Consider the following 27,426-nt stretch of genomic DNA (forward strand, 5'->3'; position numbering starts at 1 on the left):
TCCTTTCTCTTCATTTGATTTTCTTAAATCTCAAACCTTTGTTAAATAGTAAATTCAAAGTCGACTATTAAACTCAAAGTTTAGGAAAAAAAAATTGCTTCAAGAACGAAAATTTGCACGGCTTCACACATTTGCTTCAGGAACAAAATTTTCATTTCTGTATTCGTTGTGTGAGTTCAATTGCAAACTCGTCATTCAATTGCAAACTCGTTGTTCAATTGGAACTCAAGAATTACTAGTTTTTTCAAGAAAGGTGATGTTGAGGAAGCACGTAAATTATTCGACGAAATGCCCCAAAAAATGTAGGAACTGTATGATTTTTGGGTATGTAAGAAATGGGATGTAAGATTATGCTCAACAAATGTTTGATACAATGCCGAACAAAAATGTCATTTTCAATCTTGTTCCTTTTTCTTTCCTTTCTTTTTTTTATTTCCAACTATGAAAATTGATGTTGAATTTATGATTGTGAAAAAATTTGGTGTTGATTTTGATTATGGTGCTGATTTGATTGTTTCAATTTTAAGAAATGTGGATTTGAATGATGATTTATAGTTTGAGATTGAAAGTTCAATCGATGTAAAGTTAAAAGATTTCAAGATTCCACAAAATGTGTATAGAGCATTATTGGAAGTTTATGTTTCATTTCATGAGAACGATGATTCTTGGTATGGTAATTCGGTTAATGGATATGTAAGTTTGAATAATCTTAGTGTTCCGGGGAATTAAGCTTTTAGGGAGGTGATTGTTAGTTTGGATGAAATGGTAGTTGGTGTAGTTTGGTCGTTTACTGTGATTTATATAGGAGGAGATGATAAATTAGTTTTGGATTGGATGCCATTGTTGAGTTCTTGAAGATGCCATTGTTAAGTTCAAGAAGAAGAAGAAAGAAAATGGATAAAGAAGAATAATAATTAAAAATGAATAAAGAAAAGAGAAAAGAAATATTATAAATAAAGAGAGAAAGTATCTATTATCCCTGAACTTGCCGACTTTTATATATGGTACACCTGAATTTTGAACCGTCTTAAATACCCTCCAAACTTGTTGTTTGACAACTTCGACTGACCCCTTTTTGCTGAAGGATCAAAGCATGTTTTACACGCGCGGACACGTGGAAAAAAACGTTCATGTGTCAGTCCACGTGGATAAATACTATCTACTTTCCTCATATTTATCCTATATTAAAAAATAACCCACTTTTACCCTTAATTATCTGATTTCTTTCTAAAAAAAATATTTTTTTCAATTTTTCTCTACTCCTAAATAGTAAAAAGTTGAATTTTCCTCAATCAAGTAATCTATTATCTAAATAAATTATATTTTTTTGTATGTTAAAAATATGAAATTATTTTTTTGGTTTGTGTTTCATAGTAGTTTTCGATTAATGTTTCGATTAGAATTTTGAAGTTTTTTATACTGCAATTGCAAACAGTCAAATATTAGTTGAATAGTAGTATTAACTCCTTTTCCATTTTTGTTCAAGCAATAAATTCACTATCGAAATGAACGATATTGTTGTATTTATTACACCTACGAAAAAAATTGAATTAGACTGACCGGTGAAAATTAATTCAGAAAATTATAACATTCTTATTGATATTGTTCGTTTAAGATCATGTCCGCAGTATTTTTCTCAAAAAAATTTACACCATTAAGAATATTCTACAACTTATATGTAGCTTCTTTTTCTTTTCAGCTACTAATGTGGGATTTCGTTCGTGTACCCAACACTCATATACAGAAATCTTTTCAATTCATCAAAAAAATTATATTTTTTTATGTGTTAAAATATGAAATTATTTTTTTCGGTTAGTGTTTCGTAGAAGTTTTCGATTAGTGTTTGGATTAAGATTTTGATTAAATCAAAAATTAAATCGTTAGGGACTAAAAATTGATAATCAATATAACTACATTCTCTTTATAATAAGTATGTATCTTAATTTCTTTACTATTTGTTTTGCTATTATCTTTTAAAATATTTGCTTCGATATTTAGTACATTTTTTTAGTTACAATAACTCGTATGATATATATAATTAAGATTACAAAATTGAAGGAGTTTCATAAAAATGAAAACTGGAGTTTTGGATTGAATTAATAAACGACTGAAATTTTTCTTTTAGAGTAATAAACGATTTTTTTTCAAAATTAATAAACAGATGAAATTTTTATTTCATAAACTAATTAAGAGATAAACTAAAGTTTTACAAAATTAATAAATAGATGAAATTTCATTTTTAGATTGGAAGTAATGGAGGAAGAGGATAATAAATAGGGAGAGGGATAATTGAATTTTTTGAAAAAATTAAAGAAAAATAATTTATTTTCATATTTTAATCATTAATAATGCTGATTTGGCCCAAAAAATACTTCATCACGAGCGTGATGGCGTGTGAAAACCAAATATTTCGCCACATCAGCAAAAAGGGTCACACGACGTACTAAGGGAACAAGTTTGGGGGTATTTAGGATGGTTCAAAGTTCAGGTGTACCATATATAAAAGTCGACAAGTTCAGGAGGTAATAGATACTTCTCTCAAAAAATAAATTTTTAATAAAAAAGTTCGTTCTCATTCTCTTTAAAGAGAGTGAAACACACTCTCTTGACATATTAGCGTTCAAAGGATAATAATTCTACTTTAAAATAGTTTAGGGGGGTCATAGGACCCCCGCAAAGTATAAGTGTGTACTTGGAATTTGAGGTAAAGGTTGGAGGCATTTGACCATTTTCTCTTTAGGAAAAATAACTTCTTAACTTTTTTGATTTTTTTTTTAGAGAGAAGTATCGATTACCCCCTGAACTTGTCACGTTTTATTCATGGTACATCTGAGCTTTGACTAGTCCTAAGTACCCCCCCCCCCCCTCCGAACTTGTTCTTTTAGTATGTTGCGTGCCCTTTTTACGCTGATGTGGCAAAATGTTTGAGTTCAATCATGCGCACGATGGAGGTATTTTTATGCCAAATCAGCATTTTTAATGATTAAAAAATAAAAAAAAATATTTTTCTTTAATTTTTTCAAAAAATTCAATTATTCCTCTCCTTATTTATCATTTCTCTTCCTACATTACTTCCAATCTAAAAATAAAAAATCATCCTTTTATTAATTTTATAAAACTCCAGTTTATTAATTAGTTTATGAAATAAAAATTTCATCCGTTTATTAATTTTGTAAAAAATTCATTTATTAATCTAAAAAAAAAACATCCGTTTATTAATTCAATCTAAAACTCCAGTTTCCATTCCTATGAAACTCCTTCAATTTTGTAATCTTAATTAAATATATCATATGAGTTATTGTAACTAAAAAAATGTATTAAATATCGAAGCAGATATTTTAAATAATATTAACAAAAAAAATACTAAAGAAACTAAGACACATACTTATAATAAATGCAGTTATATTAGTTATCTATTTTTAATTCCTAACGATTTGATTTTTGATTTAACCGATAAAAAAATACTCATAAAATAAAAAAAGTAGTAACTAACATGAAAAGAAACCGAATATGTTTTGCAACAAAAATCCTACTTTTATATATATAAAATAATAATCTAATATAATCTTATTGGGTTATCGATTTACCCAATAACTTAATAAAAAAATTGAAATCAAATCAATAGCTCAATAATTTTATTTTACAAAATCATTAAAAGATTTTTAACCCAATAACGATAAATCAATAACATTTTTATCGGTTTAATTTTTGTACACTCCTAACTTATATTACAATTTCTTGATCCATTAATTATAATAAGAAATATATTTGTGCATGTGAGTCTCCTCAAAATCCTAATCGAAAACTACTATGAAACACTAACTGGAAAACAATAATTTCATATTATGAAACACTAATAAAAAAAAATTCCATATTTTTAACACACAAAAAACGTATAAAATCTTAAATAATAGCTTACTTGATCGACATAAATTATATCTTTCACTATTTTTGAGTAGAGAAAAATTGAAAAATATAATTTTTTTTAGAGAAAAATCGATTAATTAAGGGTAGAAATGAATTATTTTTTAATGTAGGATAAATATAAGGGAAGTGAATGGTATTATCCATGTGGATAGCCACATCAGCATTTTTATCCACGTGCCTGCGCGTGTATTACACACAGTAGACAGTGGACCGAAAAGGGTGGCGCGACATACTAAAAGAACAAGTTCGGTAGGGGGGGGGGGGGGAGGAGGTACTTAGGACTAGTAAAAGTTCAGGTGTACCATGAAAACATGATAAGTTCAGGAGGGTAATTGATACTTCTCTCTTTTTTTTATTTAGGTCCTATTGAATTCCTGAACCTTCATAAAATATGCCTATTAAGCATTTAAAAAAAAAAAATCTGAATTTCATACTTGATAACGTAAAAAATGCACCAATAAAAAAAAGACAACAGATTTTGCTCACATATAATTCAATCAAAAAGTAAAAAAAACACTTTGTCAAAAATATCTTTTAAGAGAAAAAAATAAGGCCTTCTTCTTCTCCAAAAAAGAATCTTCATTTCCATTTTAAAAAAAAAACTCCATTACCTCCATCATATCTTCATCCACTTTAAATTCTATTATTATATTCATTGAATTTGATCCAATAATTCTAGTCTTTTTAGTTGTTTCCACCGTTAAACCTCCCCCCCACTTCTTTATTTTTTCACCAAATCAACACGCAACAACCATTAGAGGAAGAAAGAGATCCCTTTATTTTGAGGAATTAAGCTTCATGATGGCACCAAGAATTGCAATATTGGTGTTCAAATTGCAGTGTTGATGTCTAAATTGCATTAAGAATTGCAGTGTTGGTGTCTGATTTTTCGACAAAAATTTTGTCGAAAAACCCATCCCAACACAACCAGTGACCCTCCAACACCACTAAACCACCATCAAAACACCCGCAATAGCCTTCGCCTCATTTTTCGATGAGCTACCGGCGGGACCAACTTCAAACCACTATCCACTTCACCAGAAAACAATCTACTTTTTTTATTCTTACGCACCTCATCATTAATTTTCACTGACCAACATCAATTGTTGATATTGAATTTCTCCATAAAAACTCAATTTTAATATTAAGAATTTTACCCTTAACTAATGAGGAAAAAAATTACAGCAAATTATGGTTTCTCACTCTCCTAGTGGAGAGGGTATTATAAATGTCATGTCATGTCAGCAAATGTATTTAATTGACACAGTTTGTAAATGATAAAAGGGTTCATTAGGTACATGACCTAATTGAGCTATCAATATGAAAAAAATCAAAAAGTTCAGAGGTCTGTCTATGTATTTTGCCTATTATTTAAGTCACCTTTTAACCATTAGGAATCGTTTGGTTAGAAAACAAGTTATTTCGGGATTACTAATTTCGGGATTAGCTATCTTACTTTAAAGGAGGGATAAGAAAAATATTATAATTCTAAAATAATTAACTAATCTCGGGAAGAGTTATCTCATACATTTTGTCCAAACCAAACATAGGACAAACTTCTCTTTTAAATAAATATTGAAATTAATTATCCTTATTCCTAATTAATTCCAGAATTAATTGGGAGTCGTTTGATATACTTCATGGGATAAGGAAGGATATTTTATGAGGTGGGATATCTCATGAGATTATTTTATCCCTCTCTTTTTATGAAATAGTAATCTCACCATTTTAGTGCAAATAGTGGGATAAAATAGTCCGAAGATTAAGTAATACTTTATACCAAATATGAAATAAAGTTAACCCCAAAATTCATCCAGGAATTATTTTTCTTGTCTCTTCTACCAAACAACTCCTCAGTGACTTTTGTCAAGACTCTGATCAAAGTCGCTTAAAAAATTGATCAAATTACTTGGAGATCAAATTACTATTTGTAAAAAATTTATTAATCTTTTTCAAAATGCAACCCACAATTATAAGTAAAAACAAAAAACAAAAACAGTTTTAAAACTCTCTCAGACTCTTCAAACATCTCTCGTCTTTTCTCTCTCTCAAAATCACCCAATAGTTGTTGCGCCCCCATCAATAACTGATCATCGTCGTCGTTATTTTCGATAATTTTCAAACTTTGGCGACCCCAAGTTCCAGTTCCTCGTGACTCCAACGACCCTAATTTTGGTTGATTCACTGTTAAAGGCTTTTTTTATTTTCAAAAAATTAAAAAAAATTAATTATGGAGAAAAAGAAGGACTTGAGTTGTCTTCTCTTCTAGTATGGATTAATAAAAATGAGTTTTTGATGCTTAAGAAAGAAATAAAAATTCAAAAATATTCTTATTTCTGATATTTTATCTCATAATATAGTGGTTGATGTAAATGTAGTATCTTTCTGAGTGAAACATAATTTTTTATTGTTGTTGTTATTCTCAAATATTATTGTATAAATAGTGAAACTTGAATTTTAATTTTTTCGGAGACATATCCATTGTGACCAAATCTGGAAGTTGTTGAGATTGTACCAAAGATTATATTTTGTGATCTTAAATGAATTCAAAAAGTTTGATTTTTCAACTGAATATTGTTTGTTCTTAAACAACAATTGATTTTGTTGGTGTAGTTGTATTGATAAATGTTGGTGTTGTTCTTGAACATTATTGTTCAAGTGATTATATTTGTCGCTTGTTGTTTGTGTTGATGTATTATAAATATTGACGTGTGTTAATATTTGTTGGTGTTGTTGGTACAGTTTGTGTTGGTTTGGTGTTTTTGTTGATTTTTTATTTTATTGATGTTATTGGTGTTGTTGTATAATATATGTTGGTATGTGTTAACTTCTGTTGGTGTTGTTGGTGTATGTTAGTGTTGTTAGTGTTGATGTTTTTGTTGATTTTGGTGTTATTGGTATTGTTATATTGGTAAATATTGGTATTTATTGATAATTATTTTTATTGTTTCACTGTATCATTGATTGACATTGTTGTTACTGCGATTAGTTAATTAGTTAGATGCTCATTAGTTGGTTAGTGTAGTTTGCTGCATAGTGAGCTGTCACAGGAAGATTCTAGAATAGTTAGTTACTAGATGTTTTCCTCCTCCAACTCAGTCTATAAAAAGGCTGAATATGTTCTTCATTATAACTACTTTGAAAAGCTAGTTATAAAATTCTCTCCCTGTTCTTCTTCCTTTCTCCTTCAAAGCTCCATCAATGGAGTCATAGCTACATAGGATAATTTTCACATGGTATGAGAGCAATTGATGCTGATTGTTTCTGTGCGAAATTCAGTTAAATATAGGCTTTTTCGAGCTGTAGAGTTTAGATCTCTTCTAGCTAGCAACTCGCAGCAAAACTACAGTGGATAATGGCGGCCAAAATTAATCAAAATGATCCTTTGTTTATTGGATCTTCAAATGTTACAGGAGCTGTGTTGATCCCAATTAAGTTGACAGGACCTAAAAATTATGAAATATGGAGTAAATCAATGAAGCTTGTGCTGTTGGGAAGACGAAAGTAGGATTTATTACATGGACATGTCCCAAAAATCGTACAGAGATAATCTGCATGAGCAATGGAAAATGTGCAATGCAATTGTACAATCGTGGTTGATGAACTCAGTGAGTCAAAAACTCCCCAGTGAAGTAGTATATGCTATGAGTGCTTATGCAGTGTGGTCTGATCTAAAAGAAAGATTTGACAATGTAAATTGAATGTGAGTATACCAACTGCATAGGGAAATTACCATATTTTGACAAGGTACTGATTCTATATCTCAATACTAAAAAAAATTAAAGACTTTATGAAATGAGTATGATGTTGTTATTACCTTCACCTAGCTGTGATTGTCCAAGGTGAAGGACTATATGGATTACCTATCGCAAATGAGGTTAATACAATTTTTAAGTGGCTTGAATAAATCTTATGATCAAGCACGAAGGTAAATTCTGTTGAAAGGAACTACCCCTACACTGAACCAAGCATATGCAATATTGATAGAGGATGAGATACAACACTCAAAATGTGTATCCACTATAGTTGAAAAATTAGATCAAATTGCTATGAGTGTTAATAGAAACCCCGAAAAAGAGTATTATAAATAAAAGAAATATGAATTCTACAATTTCACTGGTCACACCAATGAAAACTGTTATAAGTCGATAAGATATCCAGTGGATTGGAAGTAAGGGAAGAAACCTGATAATGGTAATGGTGATTTTAAAAGTGTGACTAACTACTCAAATTCTGGGAGTAATGCAGGGCATAGATATGGTAACCATGGACATACTGCTTAAAGAGAAATTGGAGGTAACTTTGCAGCAAATAATATCTCTATTAGATCATGTGATCATACTCAAATAACATCAACTAGCAAAACATCAACCAACCATAAGGTAAACATTATTGTTTTGCAAAAGGACATGTCTTTACTGAAGAAGAATACAGATGGATTTTAAATATGCTTCAGAAAGATGTCTTAGAGACTAAGCAGGTCAATATGTTAGCTATCAGAGTTTGTTTAATGTCACGTGCTGCATTTACACAATATTGGATAGTAAATTTGGTTGTTTCTCACCATACAATATCCAGTAAATATATGTGGAGGGATATTCATAACCTGACTAAGTCACAAAAAGATCAGGTTATTTGCCTACAAGAGACAAAGTGGAGGTAACTCATGTTGTTAAAGTAGGCAGTTTTTAAGATCAGCGGCAAAGAATGTTCTATTAGTGTAGATTTCAAATTTAATTTGTTATCTGTCTCCAAAATCACAAGGGAGTTATCTTGCTTTGTATCATTTTACCCTGACTTTTGTATCTTTCAGGACCTCTTGAGTGGTAGGGTGAGTGAAATTGGTAAGGAAATTGGTGAATTATACATCTTCAGAAGTAAAACTAGACTAAAGCAACTTGAAAATTAAAGCAATAATTCAAGAAGAACAATGACTACAAATGTGACAAACCCGATGTCAAGTTATGACATTCCAGGCAAACTCTAAAGCATATAAAGTTGATGGAATCCAGAAATGATAGTGAGATACTTAATAACTGTCATGGTTGTCCATTAGCTAAATAAGCTAGATTTTATTTCCCTTTTAGTAATTCTAAAGCATCTACATTGTTTGATATTGTTCACACTGACCTTTGGGGACCATGTAAAGCCCTTAATATTATCAAGAAGCACTACTTTTTTACAGTTGTGGATGATCATAGTAGATTTGTATAGGTTTATTTGTTGCAATAAAAGTATGATACTATTGTTGACATTAATTTTTTTTTTTAATGATCAACACTCAATTTGACTCTCATGTTAAGATTGTGAGATCAGACAATGGTACTGAGTTATTTAACCATCAGTGCACTGAGTTGTTTCAATATTTTGGGATTATACATTAAAGTAGTTGCCTTTATACTCTAGAACAGAATGACATCGTAGAAAGGAAGCATAGGCACATTCTTGATATTCTTAGAGCTATCAGATTTCAATCAAAACTACCAATTGAGTTTTGGGGATTTTGTGTTAAAGCTACAGTGTACTTAATAAATAGACTACTGACAGCGCCCAAGCGCACACGCAAGTGTACGTGGTCTACCAAGTAATATAGTGGCCTTTAAGAAAGCCGAATATCGATCCTACGGAGACTTGAGTTAACAATGATTTAATTTTAGTTCACCGTCTAGATTAATTTAGTGCAAAAGTAACAAAAAAGAGAATTTTAAATTATTTTGTAAATTAAAAATAAAATAAATAATGCGGAAAAAATAAATTCTTGGAACAATCAATGGAGAAAAGCCCAGGGTTAAAGCACTTCGAACAATCAGACTATGTTATTGAATTTCATCCGTTAATTTGCTTATCTTAGTTGTTGATTCGTAAGGTTAATTGCATGATCATGGTTTCTCAACCTATAATCTTTTACCTAATTTGAATATTACAAATACATTATTGAGCGGGAATTTAATAATCCAATTAAGTTAATTAAAGCTATTAGCCTACGTATGAATCAAGTAAGACATCTAAGTACATCCCTATCCTAGACGCTAAGTTTAATTCTTTATTTTATAAAAGAATAAAAATCCAAACTTTGTTTATTCCCATGTTCTATCTCCCTATTCCTTCTCCTGAGATCAAAAGGTTGACAATATATGTATTTTGTGGGTGATCAATCCATAAAATAATTAAAACAAGAATAAACAAAAAACCAAATATCATAAGAAAAATTAACAAAATTAATCCAAAATAATAGTAATCATGTTCTTGGTTTTAACCCCAAAAAGGGGGTTTTTAGCCACTAATATTAATAATCACGATCCAAATAATCGAATATATGATATAAAAAATTAAAGTCAAAAAATAAAATTAAAACCTAATAAACCTTGTAGCCACCTCCGTTAATTTCGTCTAAACAGTGTTCACTGTACGTGTTCCGTATCCAGTAAACTAATTTGGCCCAAAAGGTGTGACCAGCTGTCCACCACACTTTCTTTATATAATGTTGTCCCCAATTTATATAATATTATATTTCTAAACACTTTGGGATTAAGAGAATTGTAGAGTTCCAAGATTTCCACTAGCTTTTGAAATATGTGCAAATTTGAATTGTGATTGGACAAGCCACTGTGCTGTGTCGGTGCATTCAATTGCTTTGCAGGAACTATCAATGCGACGGATTGCTCAACGTGTTGGAAACACCGATATGACGGGTTGACTTCGCGTCATCTCACTGAAATTTGCGTCCAAAAATCTGGTTAAGTGTAGAACGTCCTATTATTTGCCTATGCCTTTTGTAGTGTATTTTTAATGAATTTTTGGCCTTTAAATCATCAATATATCACCGTATTTACACGCACCAAGCCTCCTACAATATCATATACCACATATTAAAGATCAAAACAATACAATATTCTCAATAACAAATCAAAACAAGAGCTAAGATACGGTAAATTCACAATGATCTTCCACTTATTATTCCGACTCTTGAGTTAATCAAATTAAACTTTTCCCATTACAAACAAGTTATTCCACTCATAATTACACCATTAAAATAGTTGAAACAAATTAAACATAGTAGAATTTACCGAGATCAACTAGACACACAACTAGCTCAAGCTAGTAAAACTAGTTTTCCGGGTTGAACTCTAAATGACATAATTAAATACAAACTTGTTTGAAAAATACTTTGAACATTGTAAATACACACTTGAACACTTAAATGATTATTTATATCAATATGAACATGTTAAGCACGCGATTGCTCTCAATACAAGGCGAAATAAGCTAAAATAATGATACAAAAGTGTATAAAACCACCTTAGATCATCACCCCACACTCAAACTTTTGTTCATCCTCGAACAACTCTTTACTCTAAGCATAAAAATTTGAGGCGACTCTGTACTTCTACTAAAATAAAGACACTCAAACTAGTACTACAATGACTACACGAAATACAAGTTTCTACACAAAGCACGTTATTTACATAATTGATAGCTCATGAACACTACTCCAAAACATTCTAACCTCAAGAATTGACTCACGTAAGTGGAAAAATCATGCATATTATTCAATCAAGGACATCATACAAATCACCAACATTTATCAAACATGTGCCCTCACAACAAAAGAGTTACCCATAATCACTCACAATAATGCAATTTAAAACATAATGGATGCAAAAATCAAAATAAATCAAAATACGCTCACTCTCACAAAGAATTCACAAGTTACACATAATGAACCATAGGCTTTCCCTTAGTGTAATGCTCCAATAATAGTCGAATGTAAAGCTTAGGATCAATTATGACTTTTTCGGATTGTAATGTAGGCTAAGAAACGGGTAGGAACTATTTGGGAATAGTGACTATCCTCTCTAAGAGATTTAATACACTACATTATACATTTAAATCAAATCTCTAACAACCAAATTATACCATTTTTGTCTACCACCTCTTTTATTTTTACCCCATCTCTTTTAAGCATTTTAACAAACACTTGGTGAACACATAGTTTACTACCACAAGAATCAATTTTTCTCCTTTTTTCACAATCATGGCAATATTTATTTCATAAATTATATCACATCAATCCACCACACATCAATTATCAACACCAATAACAATTACCTTGGGGCATCAATTTTACTTTTTTCTTCTTTAATTTCTCAAACTCCTTTCTCAATTCTTTTTTTTAATTAAAGCACTTAGGAGCTTTTTGGATCAAATTATGGTCTATCAAAGAAGGAAATTAGACTACATGTGAGGTTAACAAAGATAAAGCTAAAGGCTCAACGAGGGTTAACTAGGATAATGTACATGGGTAGGTAAAAAAGGTATAAAACAAGGCTATCAAAGAAATGCCTAAATTATCTCCTAAATCCACATTCTTTATTTCGCTTCACACACACCGGCAAGTTCTAGACATCATCCAATAAGGAATATACAAAAAATCTAACACACATATGGTACATGCTCTAATCAATAGGATCATCATAGACTCCCAACCAACAATAGCATGACTTCAAATTTAAGCCATAAATATAAAAGTCACAAACTTGAGCCTAAGAGTCACAAAAATAGCAATTCACACAATTCACATGTTTTTACCAAACAAAACACTTGCACCATGTAATAAAAAATAGCACCAACAAAAATATCTCACTTATTCTAAGAAGAAAAAATTTTAATTGAGCCAAATTTGAAAATTTCCCCACCCCCCACTTAAAAATCTACTTTGTCCCCAAAGTAAATTTTAAAGTAAAAGATAGAAATACTCCCTGAGGCCTCTAGGCCTAGCTAAATGCATCTTCACACATAGATGGGATCCATAGGACCTCACACTCATTCTTTGCCATGTTTCAAGCTCAAGATTCTGGTACTCAGACTTCCCATTAACCCGTGACTCAACTAAAAACAAAAACTACGTGAAATAAAAACTAAAAACAGAAAAGAAAACATACCTAATTAACTTGGGTTGCCTCTCAAGCAACGCCTAATTTAGTGTCGTGGCATGACCCATATCAACTCAACCATATTCCTTCACCATTTTACCCCCTTTTGGGATCTATTTTTTCATTTTTTTCAACCTCTTTTGCCTTTTAACATATTGGGGATTGGTGGTTTCATCTTAGGTCGCTCAATCAGGTAGTCGGAAGAGGTCTTTGATAGATTAAACGTCCAATACTCATCTCTTTCAAACATATTAATCTTTATATAAGGGATTTTCAATGGGGGCCTTGTAAATATCAAATACCACATCTTCATCATCTACCCTCATCTTGAGAGTGCCTTCTCTAACATCAATTAAAGCTCTTTCGATTGCTAAGAATGGATGCTTCAAAATAATTGGTACCTGTTCTTCTTCCACAAAATCAAAAACAAAAAAGTCAGCAGGAATAATAAATTTACCAACCTTTATGAGGACATCCTTAATGATTCCGTCCAGATATGCTATGGATCCGTCTACGAGCTGCATAACCGCTCATGTCACTTTAGGCTCTCCCAATCCCAATTTTCTAAACAGTGATAGGGGCATCAAACTTATACTTTCCCCTAAATCATTCAATGCATAGACCTCTTTACTCCCAATTTGAATTGGGATGGCAAACCTCCCTTGATCTTTTAATTTCTTGAGGATTTTCTATGTCATCATCGCACTACACTCTTCAGTGAGTGTTATTTCCCCCATATATTGCAATTTTACCTTTTTCTCCACCATATCTCTCAAGTACTTTGCATACTTAGGCATACTCTGCAAAATATCTAGCAAAGGTAAGCTAATATAAAGCTCTTTGAATGTATCAATGAACTTTTTGAATAGAGCATCCTCCTTCGCTTTTATTTACCTTTGAGAGAAGGGTAATGGCAGTCACTTTTTCACTTCTAGGTCAACAACTTTTTTATTCAAGTACTCAGACTTCCTTGAATTTTTAGCAGCTCTGTCATTTACCTGTTGGGTGACCACATCAGTATCTACCTCCTTAGTTGGCTTTGGAGGTTCTTTATGAAGCTCTTTACCACTCTTAAAGGTGATTGTCATGAATTGTTTTGGATTTTTTGTATCAGCGGGCAGACCACCTTGAGGACGGGTATTTAACGCTTGTTGTATCTGCCCAACCTGCAACTCTAAATTTCTCTGAGCCACTTTCTGATTTTGTAATTTTGCCCTTTGACTGTTCAGGTCCATAATTAATTGTTTTTGCCTAGCTACGAGTTGCTTTAACATCTCTTCCATATAACTAGTTGACTGATTCAATTGGGCCTGTGGCTGTGGGGCATTTCATAACTGATTTAGTGGATGAGTTTTCCACTTCATGTTGTAGGCATTACCGTAATTTGGCCTTTGAGCATTGCCTACATACATCACAGATTTTGGATTTAAAGCACACATGGTCGCTGAATGGCCATTATATTTGCATACCTCACACCAACCTGTGGCTTGTTGGATGGCATTGACTGTGGCTGTAGGTTGTGCTGCTCCCAAATTCATGGTGTTGAATGTTGTATTGATCAAATTTTATAAGGCAAAAAGCTCTACTGATAAGGCTGTGAATTGGTCCACCTCCTATACACCCGTAATTCTTTTTGTGGCACTTCTAGAATTTGAATGCCACTCTGGATTTTCTTGTGCTATGCGGTTCAATAATGTGTACAACTTATCATAAGTTAGCTCCAAAGCTTGACCACCTATGGCTGAATCTAGCAAAATTTTTGTATTGTGATGAAAAACTTCTATAAAAGTATGAGCAAGTACCTCATTCAACTGTTGGTGGTGTGGACAATCTCGAAGAAGGGCCTTAAACCATTTCCAAGGATGATAGAGATTTTCAATAGGCTTCTATTTGAAGCTTACTATCTTACTGCAAAGTCTCGCAGTCTTGCCTGATGGAAAAAATCTGATGAGGAACCTTTTGGCTAAGTTGTCCCATGTTATCATTGAACTGGCCGGCTCTACATTCAACCACCTTTTAGCTTCCATAATAAGTGAATAGGGGAAGAGTGTCAGCCTCACATAATCTAGAGTTACCTTGGTTGGAGTAAATAGATTTGTATGCTCCAGAAGGTATGCAAGTGGACTTGTGGATCCTCGTGTGAAAGCCCTGCAAATTGTCCAGTGCTAATAAGAAGCTGCACCATATTATATTTCAACTCAAAATTTCCCCTAGCTGTCGGTCTTTGAATTGGGGAAGTCAAGTTCGTTGGAAGTGGGACTGCCACTTCCCTAACCTTCCTACCAGGTGCTTGTTGTTCAGCCATAGGAACAGTATGCTCTTGGTCTCCTTAGAATTGAGAAATTCTTGGAAGAAGGATTGCTTCTCTCCTGCATTGATGGTAAAGTTGCTCAGATTCAGAGCTTGGTTCAACCAAGTCGTGATCCCTTGCCAGCTTTCTACTTTGAAACTTGTTTCCTGCAAAAACAAAACCAAGACCAAGCGTAAAAAACACCAAATAAATCTAAAAGTAAAACCAAAATAAACAATTGCTAAATTACAATTCCCCAGTAACGGCGCCAAAAACTTGACAGCGCACACGGAAGTGTACGTGGGCTACCAAGTAATATAGTGGCCTTCAAGAAAGCTGAATATCGATCCCACAGAGACATGATTTGATAATGATTTAATTTTAGTTCACCGTCTAGATTAATTTAATGCAAAAATAACAAAAACAAAGAATTTTGAATTATTTTGTACATTAAAAATAAATAAATAATGCAAAAAAATAAATTCTTGGAACAATCAACGGAGAAAAGCCCAGGGTTAAAGCACTTCGAACAAGCATACTATGTTATTGAATTTCATTCGTTAATTTGCTTATCTTGGTTATTGATTCGTAAGGTTAATTGCATGATCATGGTTTCCCAACCTATAATCTTTTACCTAATTTGGACATTACAAATACATCATTGAGCGGGAATGTAATAATCCAATTAAGTTAATCAAAGCTATCATCCTATGTATGAATCAAGTAAGGCATCTAAGTGCATCCATGTCCTAGACGCTAAGTTTAATTCTTTATTTTATAAAAGAATAAAAATCCAAACTTTGTTTATTACCATGTTCTATCTCCCTATTCCCTCTCCAAAAATTAAATGGTTGAAAATATATGTATTTTATGGCTGATTAATCCGTAAAATAATTAAAACAAGAATAAACAAACAACCAAATATGATAAGCAAAATTAACAAAATTAATCCAAAACAATAGTAATTATGTTATTGGCTTTAACCCCGAAAAGGGTTTTTTTAGCCACTAATATTCATAATCACGATCCAAATAATTGAATACATGATATGAAAAATTAAAGACTAAAAATAAAATTAAAACCTAATAAATAGTGTAGCTGCCTCCGTTAATTTCGTCCAAACAGTGTTCACTATACGTGTTCCGTATCCAGTGAATTAATTTGGTCCAAAAGGTGTGACCAGATGTCCACCACACTTTCTTTATATAATTTTGTCCCCAATTTATATAATATTATATTCCTAAGTACTTTGGGATTAAGAGAATTGTAGATTTTCAAGATTTTCACTAGCTTTTGAAATACGTGCAATTTGAATTGTGATTGGACAAGCCACTGTGCTGTGTCGGCGCATTCAATAGCTTTGCAGGAAATATCAACGGGACGCATTGCTCAACGCGTTGGGAACACCAATATGATGCGTTGACTTCGTGTCATCTCACTGAAATTTGCGTCCAAAAATCTGGTTAAGTGTAGAACGTCCTATCCCTTGCCTATGCCTTTTGTAGTGTATTTTTAATGAATTTTTGGCCTTTAAATCATCAATATATCACCGTATTTACACTCACCAAGCCTCCTACAATATCATATACCACATATTAAGGATCAAAACAACACAATATTCTCAACAACAAATCAAAAGAAGAGCTAAGATAAGGTAAATTCGCAATGATCTTCCACTTATTATTCCGACTCTTGAGTTAATCAAATTAAACTTTTTCTATTACAAACAAGTTATTCCACTCATAATTACACCATTAAAATATTTGAAACAAATTAAATGCATTAGAATTCACCGAGATCAACTAGACACACAACTAGCTCAAGCTAGTAAAACTAGTTTTCCGGGTTGAACTCTAAATGACACAATTAAATACATACTTGTTGGAAAAATACTTCGGAAATTGGACATACACACTTGGACACTTAAATTCTTATTTATATCAATATGAACACGTTAAACACACGAATTATTCTCAAAACAAGGCGAAATAAGCTAGAATAGTGATACAAAAGTGTATAAAAGCACCTCAGATCAACTACCATCATCAAAAGCATGTTTTGGCACACCTAATGGTCATAGGATGCCTTTTTTATGCCTTAATCTTACTAAGGGGTGATAAATTTTTGGGAAGAGCTGCTCCTGCTATCTTGTTAGGATACTCAGAATTGCAGAAAGGTTATGTATTGTTGGATATTTCCACAAGCAAGATTTTTTGTCCAGGGATGCATCTTTTAGAGAAAATATTTTTACTTTTGTTGATGCTAAACTTGATAGGTCCTCCTCACTGCCAGCATTATATGATTTTCTTTTGGATATAGTGCATGATTCACATTCATCTGATGATATAAACAATGAAGATTCAGTTGATTGTACACTTGAAACTAGTCCATCTTCACTACCAGAAGAATGATACGATTGTTCAACCCCTGTTATAGATGAGACATCATCAGATGAAGCACCACATGTTGTTCCACCATCTACTATAGAGGATTGTCCCTTCAGAAGAACTAGTAGAGTGACTAAACAATCAGCCTGGATGAAATATTTTTCTATAGTCAAAAGGCCTCAGAGTAGTACCAGATATCCTATAGCTAATTATCTATCATATGACCATAGCACTCCTCAATATCGGTATTATGTGGACAAGTTTTCTAATCCTATGGAGCCTAGGACTTTCAAGGAGGTAGTAAAGGATGTTAGATGGATTGCAGCTATAAAATAGGAGATCCAAACTCTTAAAGACAACCAAACCTTGGAGGTGGTTGATTTTCCACCTAGAAAACATGTAGTTAAACCCAAATGGATATGTAAGATCAAATAGCAATCAAATGGTGAGGTAGAAAGATACAAAGCAAGTTTGATTACAAAGGGCAATAGTCAGCTAGAGGGGTTGGACTATCATAACACATTCTCTCATACTGCCAAGATGGTAACGGTAAGATGTATCATTATTTAGTTGCATCACAGGGTTGGAACATGTTTCAAATAGATCTATATAGTGCTTTCCTTCAAGGTGATTTAGATGATGAAAGTGTATATGGCCTTGCTTAAAGGCTTTAAGCAACCAGGGGAGACTAAAGTTTGCAAGTTGCTTAAATTCTTATATGGTCTAAAGCAGGCCTCTAAGTAATGGAACACCAAGCTGACTTCTGCCTTGTTAGATGCTGATTTTTCCCATAGTGCACATGATTATTCACTCTTTACTCTTAAGAAAGCTGAAGACATAGTAATTGTGCTAGTGTAAGTGGATGATCTTCTCACCCTTGGAAGCAATGATTAGATGATTGATTCAGCTAAGAAAACTCTACATCAGAAGTTTAAATTAAAGGATCTAGGTTAGCAAAAGTATTTCTTGGGAATTGAAGTGTTGAGATCAAGTTCAGGTGTTATTGAGAACCAGAGAAAGTATGTTCTAGAGTTATTCAATGACACAAGTCTTAATGGTTCTAAGCTTTCTCTTACTCCCTTGAATTTCAACTTAAGATTGACCTCAGTAGAATATGACAAGGTAAATGGTCTTACTACTGATCATATTTTACATGATGTCACGTCCTATTAGACATTAGTTGGCAAATTGTTGTATGCTACCATTACAAGACCAGGTATCTCTTATGTAGTGCAGACATTTGGTTAATTCATGCAGGCTCCTAAGAAGTCTCATTGAAAAATAGCTACTAGGATAGTTAGGTATTTGAAAAGCATAGTTGCTCAAGGTATTTGGCTACAGGCTAAACCAGCATCCATATTGACTTGTTGGCGTGACTCTAACTGGTCAGCTTATCCTAACACCAGGAGGTCTATCACAAGATATATGATCAAGTTATGAGAATCTGTAGTTTCTTGGAAATCCAAGAAACAACAAACAGTTTTTAGAAGTTCAGTTAAAGCTTAATATAGAAGTATGGATTCCGCTGCAACTGAGGTTACTTAGCTACTTGGATTGTTTAATGAGTTAGAAGTATCAATTCAACTACCTGTTGCCCGCATGAGTGATAGTAAATCAACTATTCAATTGGCAGCCAATCCTGTTTTTCATGAGAGAACTCAGCACATAGAGATCAATTATCATTTTATCAGGTATAAGGTTAAGGCAGGATTACTTGAAGCTAAGTATGTACACACTCAACAATAGGTTACAGATCTACTGATAAAAAGTCTGAGCCAGGCAAGCTTGGTGTGCTTAACATCTTGCACCTTGCAACTTGAAGGGGTGTGTTGGTGATTGATAATGCTCAACTTACACCATTATTTCGATGCAAGGAGGTCGTGGTCAATATATGCCCAAAAATAGTCGGGGTCGAATCCACTAGGAGTGTAAACTAATTTGATACCTATGTGTGTTGAGAGTTAACTATGTGTTAACCTGTAATGCTAAACTAAAACAATACATGATCGTAAAATGGTGGGTTTAGTGTAAATGTTTGTTAAACAAAATCACACAACAAAACTTATAAGAGGTTGAACAAGTGATAAGTGAATTATATTAAGAAAAACCTTTGGGTTATGCTATCTTAGGGGTTAGTCATGTATGGATAATCAAGAGTTAGTCCAAGTTTTTGTTAAGGGTTTGGGTAGGCTAGATTTAAGGTATTAGTGCTAGTCTTTCAACAAAATACTAAATTTCACTCATGGGTTCTTTCAAATACCTCATGAGCCTGACAAATTCATTAATCCAATACCTCATACTAGCATCCTTATTTCTAAAAAAATAATGCTTATGAATATAGCCAATCCAATAACATCCCTATTTCTAAGATAATGCCACAAGAGAAGCTAATTAGAATTGTAGTTCAGGATTACTCATCATCCATATCCCTCTTTCAAGGATGATATGGGATCCAAGACAATTGGGGTTTTCACCCATAATTTTTAATTAAAACTAGAGTAATAGCAAAACCCAACATCCTTAACTAGTTATTTGGACTAGCAATTAACCCCCATACAATATTAACCACCTAATTAGGCATAACACCAAGATAAGAATTTAGCTATACATGAACTAAAGAGAGGAAACATACCCAAGTTGGCATTCAATGCATCCAATGAAAAGCAAAGCAAGATCAAATCCAAACTTTAATTTCAAATTACAATTAAAAATCCCTTGGGAAAAATTACTAACAATTGTTCTTTCCTCAATATGGAATGTTTTCTCTCTACTCACAATTGAAAAATTCATTGAAAGATGCTGAAAATGTGCAAGAGTTTTGCCTTTTTTATTTTTGGGATTTAGCTGCATGAAATTATAATTCTGCCTTTGAAAATTCCTGGCTAATCGCAATTACCATCTCCTGGTTGTGATCATCATATGCTGACTTTTATTGACTGACCGCGATCGCAACTCTTAGATCACGATCACGGTATTAAGATCCATCTGATATTCAACTCTTGCTTCTTTTTGCCCGCTTTCCTTCTCTTCTAGCTTGATCTCAATCCATTTTCATCATATTCCCTACAAGATCACAAAATCTGGACATTAATGCATTTAAATGGAAGATTAGTCTCATTTACACAATTAAATCATTGTAGTGTGCAATAATTTAGATATAAATAAGTGGCAAATTTGCTACTCATCAACACCCCAACTTAAAACTTTGCTTGTCCTCAAGCATCACTACTTTATACTTAATGAGACTAATTAAATTATAAGCCCACTCTTACAACCAAATGATTACAATGATTTCAAACTCGATTAGCACCACCAATTACTCCTCAATCATGGGAAAAACTATTCAAGCAACTCTCTTCAAAATTAATCACACTTTTAAGGATGCAAAAGTCTTCCGAGAATAATCACTCAATGAGTACTAACACTCTAGAAGTAATTTTCTGTCAATAGCGACTCAACTACACTCCTTTGCCTCATTAGTGGAAGATAACAACGTCACCCACATCAATTAGTCTACATGCCTTCTCACGAAAGAAAGTCCCAACACACTATAGTTTCTAGCATGCAATAAAAGACTAAAGTGCAAGAACTCACTCTCATAAAGAATCTCTTAATTAAAATAAGTATCATGCCATATGCTTTTCTTATTTTTCAATCGCCACTAACTCAAAGACACTTGGTCGGAGATCTCAAAGGACTTTTTCAAGCTTGTAATGGAGGCTAGGGAAAGGGTAGGATAAACCTTTGGGATAAAAGTGACTACACCCTGGCCCTCTTTGAACTCCACATAAGACATTATTAAACCAAACTTTAGGGTCAAGGTCCATTTCATTCATTCTTAATTTACTCATGTGCCTACTTACCATATTGAGTCACCTACTAATTGAAAGCATTTTATTTTCATTTATTTTCTTTGCACAATCATGCTTTTATTTCCCTTACTGAACTTTTCTTATTCTCAATCATTTGTTTTTATTCTAAGCTTTTAGGCACTCTCTTACAAAACTATGGCCCAAGATCACCTCTTCCAAGATTTACCGCCCCCAATTTAGGATTTTAGCCTCGAGTTGTTTTTTAAGTTCAAGGAGGGTGTGGGTCAAATGAGGGATAAAGCTCAAATGGTTCAAGGCTTGTAATGCGGTTGCCAAAGAAAGGTTCAAAGGCTCAAAAGGGGATACTAGGGATTCCATTCTAGCATGAGTAGTTTTTTTTTTAGGCTAAAGTGATTTTCCATAATTACAAAAAAGGCCTAAGATCATTCCTCCAACCATGTTTAATTAATATTAGCTAATCTTTGAAAGAACCATGGGGCAAGTTCTAGATGACACAAGTAAGCATGAGAATAAATTAACTAAATTCACCGCACATGGCATGCAAACTTTTCAAGGAGGGTCAATCGTATTTCCCACTAGAGACAAAAAAGTTATTTATAACACACTACCTACTAAAGAATTTGGAGTTACAAAAAGAGGATAAGGCATCGTTACGTAATTATTCATGTCCACGCCCTTGATTTACACAAAAAAAAATTGGATGGTGGGGGATGCACATTTTGCATTTCACCACGCAATATGGCCATCGTTAGCACCAAATCAAGCCCTCATCTCACATTTCGATTCTTGCAAAGGCAAACCATATGGCTACTCAGACTTCACCATAGAAATAATGGCAATCCAAAATTTATAATGCCATGGGTATTCAGACTTCCCCTGCATCTATGGCTCAAATCCCTAACACGACGATTTTCCCTAAAGAATGTCATCGCTTAATCTATCGTAGGGAAAGGTTCGTCCAACATTATTATTAAAGGAAATAAAAATCTAGAAATAAAAAATAAAAGTGACTTATCCACAAAATGTAGGCACCATCAGGGCACCAACTATTACAACCCAAATTAACTTAAATCATCCATAACAACTAAGGATCAAATCAACTGAATAAAAATAAAAACATCCAAATAAGTATCCAAAATAATACATTTTGACACCCAATTTTGACTCTCAAAGATTAAAATTAATGCATTTAGGCTTCCTAATCGTTAAATGACATAAAATATATATTTTTTATATATTATTAATATTTTAAATAAATTATTGATTATTATCATTTTAAATTTTTTTAACCAATTTATTGTCATATTTCAACTTTGCATAATTTATTGATAATTATTCTTAATTTTCATAAATTTTAAAATTTTAATCAGTTTATTATCATTTTAATTTTTTTGCACAGTCATTTGCATAAGTACATAATGTAACACTGCAATTCTTTTTACATATTATAATTTTAATTGCTTATAGCGTAATATATTTTTTAAAGATACCTATATTATGTTTGTTGCTTGCATTTTTCTGTAATTATATAGCGACATTCATATTTTTGTACATTATTTACGACGATCTGCAAACGATAGTGTCGGCTTGATTATTTTAATACACAGAGCAGCAAATCAGTCAAGTCAAGATTTTGTCATTTTATAAAAGGTGACATTTGAAATGACGGATTTGATTTTTTATCCTTTGAATAAAAATCGTTAGCTGATGGTTAGAAGAGTGAAAAATCCACGGGACAATAAACCCGTGGTTTAGATTGTGCATTGAGGAGACAAAAAGGGTCAATATTTAATTTTTTGGTTAATAAAAGGTGTTATTTTTATTTATAAATGAAAGGGGTGGTGTTTTATTTTTTTTAAAAACATAAAAAATACACACACCCTCACCAGTCGCACATCAATTCTCTCTCTACACTCTCTCTCTTGAATAAATGGATGTAAAACCACTGTTGCCGCGCGATAAACTGTTGCTGTCACCGGTGGACTGCTCTCCCCTCTTCCCCCTCTCTCCTTTCTCTTCCAGCACCAGAGCTCTAACGATGAAAACCCACCGCCAACCAGGCACCAAACCCAAACCGTCACCTCTTTTTCCTCTTTTTCTCATCGCACTGTCACCGCCGGATTTAACCATCGGACGACCGACGAACCTCCCTCGACACTATCGTGGCAATCACCTTCCCATTTTTCTTTGGTTCATTATTACTTATAGGAAAAATGATGTTTTCTACCATTGACACCAAAAGGTCCAAATATGGTTGGAATTTCGGTGACAACCCTGAAAAGTTCATATCTAGTGGAAAAATCATATCTTTTGATGACCATTTTTACCTTTTTATAATTTGTTTATACTGGTATTTATTTTTGGGTGTAACTGTAATGTTGACCTGTTTTTGTTACATTCTTTTATTGATTTTGTGTCATTTCTTACTTAAAATTTTACTCCGACCAAGCTCCACAAATTAGGTGTAATGGCTTAACATTGACGAGCTCTGTTTATCTCTCAATATATTGTTTGCTTTTGTTATTGTTCTTTTTTATTGTTGGTTTTGGAGATTTTTCAAGAGTTGGGTTGTTGTTTGGTCATTTGAATTGATGATTAGCTTGTTATTTATTTTCCTTCAAATATTATGAAATGGTTAGATGATTAATTAATGAATTTTATGTGATATCTTTAGATACTTGGAGCATGATGTTGTTGTCATTGGTTCACTTTGATTCTTATTTTTGCCGTTTTACATATATTTATGCTTTCCAGATTCTTAAATTGCTAAATTTAATTCTTAATTAAAGAGATGGTTGTATAGCTAAACAAAATTTCACTAGTTGTTCCATTTAATTCCATCGGATGGTGTCGTAGCAAAACCATACCTTATGTTCATGAAAACAATGTTATTAATTGGCCGATGAATAAATTCTCCTTTAATTTTTGAGGCCTTCGTAAATAAAGACGGATTTTATGTATACATATACATAGTAAAATAAATATTTTGGGCGATTGACGAAATTCTTATAATATTTAAACTTTATCCGAGCCCACGCTTTAACAAATTTTATTTTTATATATTTATTATATACATATATGCACACATATTTCTTAATTTATTTTGATTTGTTACTAACATTTTTACCACAGGTGTTTGTACAGGTTCTCGAGAATACTTGTCAAAAAAGGCACTCAGAAGAAGAGATCGAGCTTACATTCTTACAATAGTGAAAATTTTATTTTTTGGGGTGTTGGCGGGATATTCTTTATTTACACAATTTCCACCACGCGATTAGACAAATTTAGGTTGTCAATATTTATAAGAAAATTGATTTAGATATTTAATCAAATAATTCACACTTTTTACACTAAAAAATGTTATGTAATATTTTCTTTAAAATAAAATTTTCTTTATTCTATCTTTTCTTTTTCATATATTCTTATATACTTTTGTTTATATATCTTCACGTGCTTTTATATATATTTTATTATAACATATGTATTATATTATTTCTATATTTACAAACATTAATTTTCCTTTTCCTCTTTTAATAATAAAACTAAGTCTGATCGGGAACCATATTTGTGGATTCTGAAGGGTGTCTAATCCCTTCCCTTCAGAATAATTTGAACCCTTACCTAAAATCTAAAATGGTTTCGTAGATTGAAACAAAGTTATATTTTTTAAATGAATAAATAGGTTTCCTCATTTTTCTTAAAAATTAGGTGGCTACTCTGTATAAAAATTAATTCTTTTTGAGTCCACAATGTCGTGCTTGTTTTGACCTTAGGTAAAAATAGGGTATGACAATACAGACTCAGAAATCACAAATATTAAATAAATACAGAGATGGGCACCCCCAACAAAAAGCTTGCAGTGTCCTCAATGCATAATCATGAAAACATAGAAAAAGTTTAAGGATGTAATACCCCGTACTTTTTTCTAGATTGAAATCGTCTCAAGAATGTTAGAAGCTTTCCTTGAAAGATAAATTCACTTTTGTACACGGGGAATTTTTAATATTTTCACTTATTTTCACGTGGAAAATTGAATTAGATTTCCAACGATACCAATTTCATCAAAATCCGACATCGGTGGAGAAAGTTATGGCTAAACTACAGAAGGCAGTAAAATCGCCCAAATGTGACGGTGAGGCCGACGGACCGTCGGACTAGCAACGTACCGTCGCCCAAGACCATCCCAGCAAGGTATTGAGAACTACCTTCTTTCTAGGAGCGACGACCCAGGCTGGACCATCGAACTAGCGACAGATCATCGCTCAGGCTGTCGTAAGGGAAACAGTAAGGCCACCTTCTGGATAAGGTGCGACGGTTAGGTTGACGGACCATCGAACTTGTGACGGACTATCGCCCAAGCCATCGTAGCCAAAATAGTGATACCCCATTCTACCTAAAAGCAACGGTCAGGGTCGATGGACCGTCGTACCTACCGTCATAGGTCCCGTTCAACTTTTTTAAGTCGTTTTAATAGGGGTATTTTGGTCATTTACCACCCACTTATATATACCTAGTTATATATGATTTTTGCCCATTTGTTCATTATTATTTCAACAACAACATTGGGGTTTCTCTTTGAAATTAATCCCCAAGAACAAGAATCCAAATCTTCTCCAAGAAACTAAGAAATTCAAATCCCTCAAGTTCAAGAACATAAAAAAAACTCAACTCAGGAATGCATAGTGTTCATTCATGGACTCCTTTCGTCCATGAAGTTCAAGAATCCCTTTTCCAACTTCATGTTATGGATTTTCTTTATGATTTCATGTTTGAGCTGTTCTTGTTCACGTTGATAAATGATAAATTAAATTTTACTCCATGTTGGGTGATAGTTTCTATGTGGGTTTAATTATTATAGATATAGATTCATGCAAACCTATAACTAAATCCTTGAATGATAAAATTAGAATGTGACCATAAGGTTTAATTGTTGTACAATGATGTTTACATGTACCCTGCCTACAATATGTTTGATTTATTGCCTAAATGAAGGAAAATTCCCTAATTAGCATGTTGTCATGAAATCCCCATGTATGTACAAGCTTATGCCTATCACATGTTTGATGAAATGCTTTAGTAAATGCATAATGGTGATTATTTTATTTTTAAGCAAGTCATGCTTTGTCAGTTTCTATCTATCGAGTCCTGGGGGTACTTGTATCCAAAATATTAGCTGTGTGCCTAGAGCCATATCATGTTTTCACGATACTCTCAGTCAAGCTATGATCCTTAGAATTCAGACAATTTTATGACTCAGAAAATCTCCATGATCTTATGAACTCAGTCAATTGTCAGATATCAGTATATTCTGTTGGTCAACGGAAGTCAGTAACTCAGTCCATGTTCAATTTCAAAAAATCATGTTCAGTGTCTATTCAGATGGGATTAGAAATTAGCACCGAGCAAACCCAAGGGTGGGAACTCACCTGTTATATGAGGGTGTGATTCTTAGAAGCACTCTTTGCGTTCTAAAACTATGTAGCCAACATAGGTTGAGAAATCATAGAATATTGTATGAGGGTAGATGAGGTGGCTTAACCTGCTATATGAGGGTTCCCACCGTTCTCATTAGAGTTACCTGCTATATTAGGGTCACTCAAATGTTGTCCTTACCAAGGGCACGGTATTGACACCCTTCTAATCAGGGCACAGATTGGACCCCATTTCAGCTATAATACACCATTTGGGGCATGTCGGTTAGATGACTACTTTCCATAGTTTTAGTATCAGTATCAGTCAAGAACTTAGATAGTTCTTTAGATTTCAGGACTGTCAGATACAGTTAATTCAGACACAGTATAGAACTCATCTAGTTCTATTAGATTTAGGATTGTCAGATACAGTCACTCATGTTATCAGTTATATCAGTTATCAGTATGTTATATTATCAGTATGCAGATTCAGTAATAATGTTATTGCGGTATCAGTGTCAGTTTTTATGTCTCATACATGTACTCTTATGCTCATGATAGTCAATATGTTATTATATTTGTTCATGCATATAAACCCCATATATTTAGCCTACCTCACATGCATACCAGTACATTCTAAGTACT

Source organism: Capsicum annuum, chromosome 2 (assembly GCF_002878395.1).
Source record: "Capsicum annuum cultivar UCD-10X-F1 chromosome 2, UCD10Xv1.1, whole genome shotgun sequence".
NCBI lineage: Eukaryota > Viridiplantae > Streptophyta > Magnoliopsida > Solanales > Solanaceae > Capsicum > Capsicum annuum.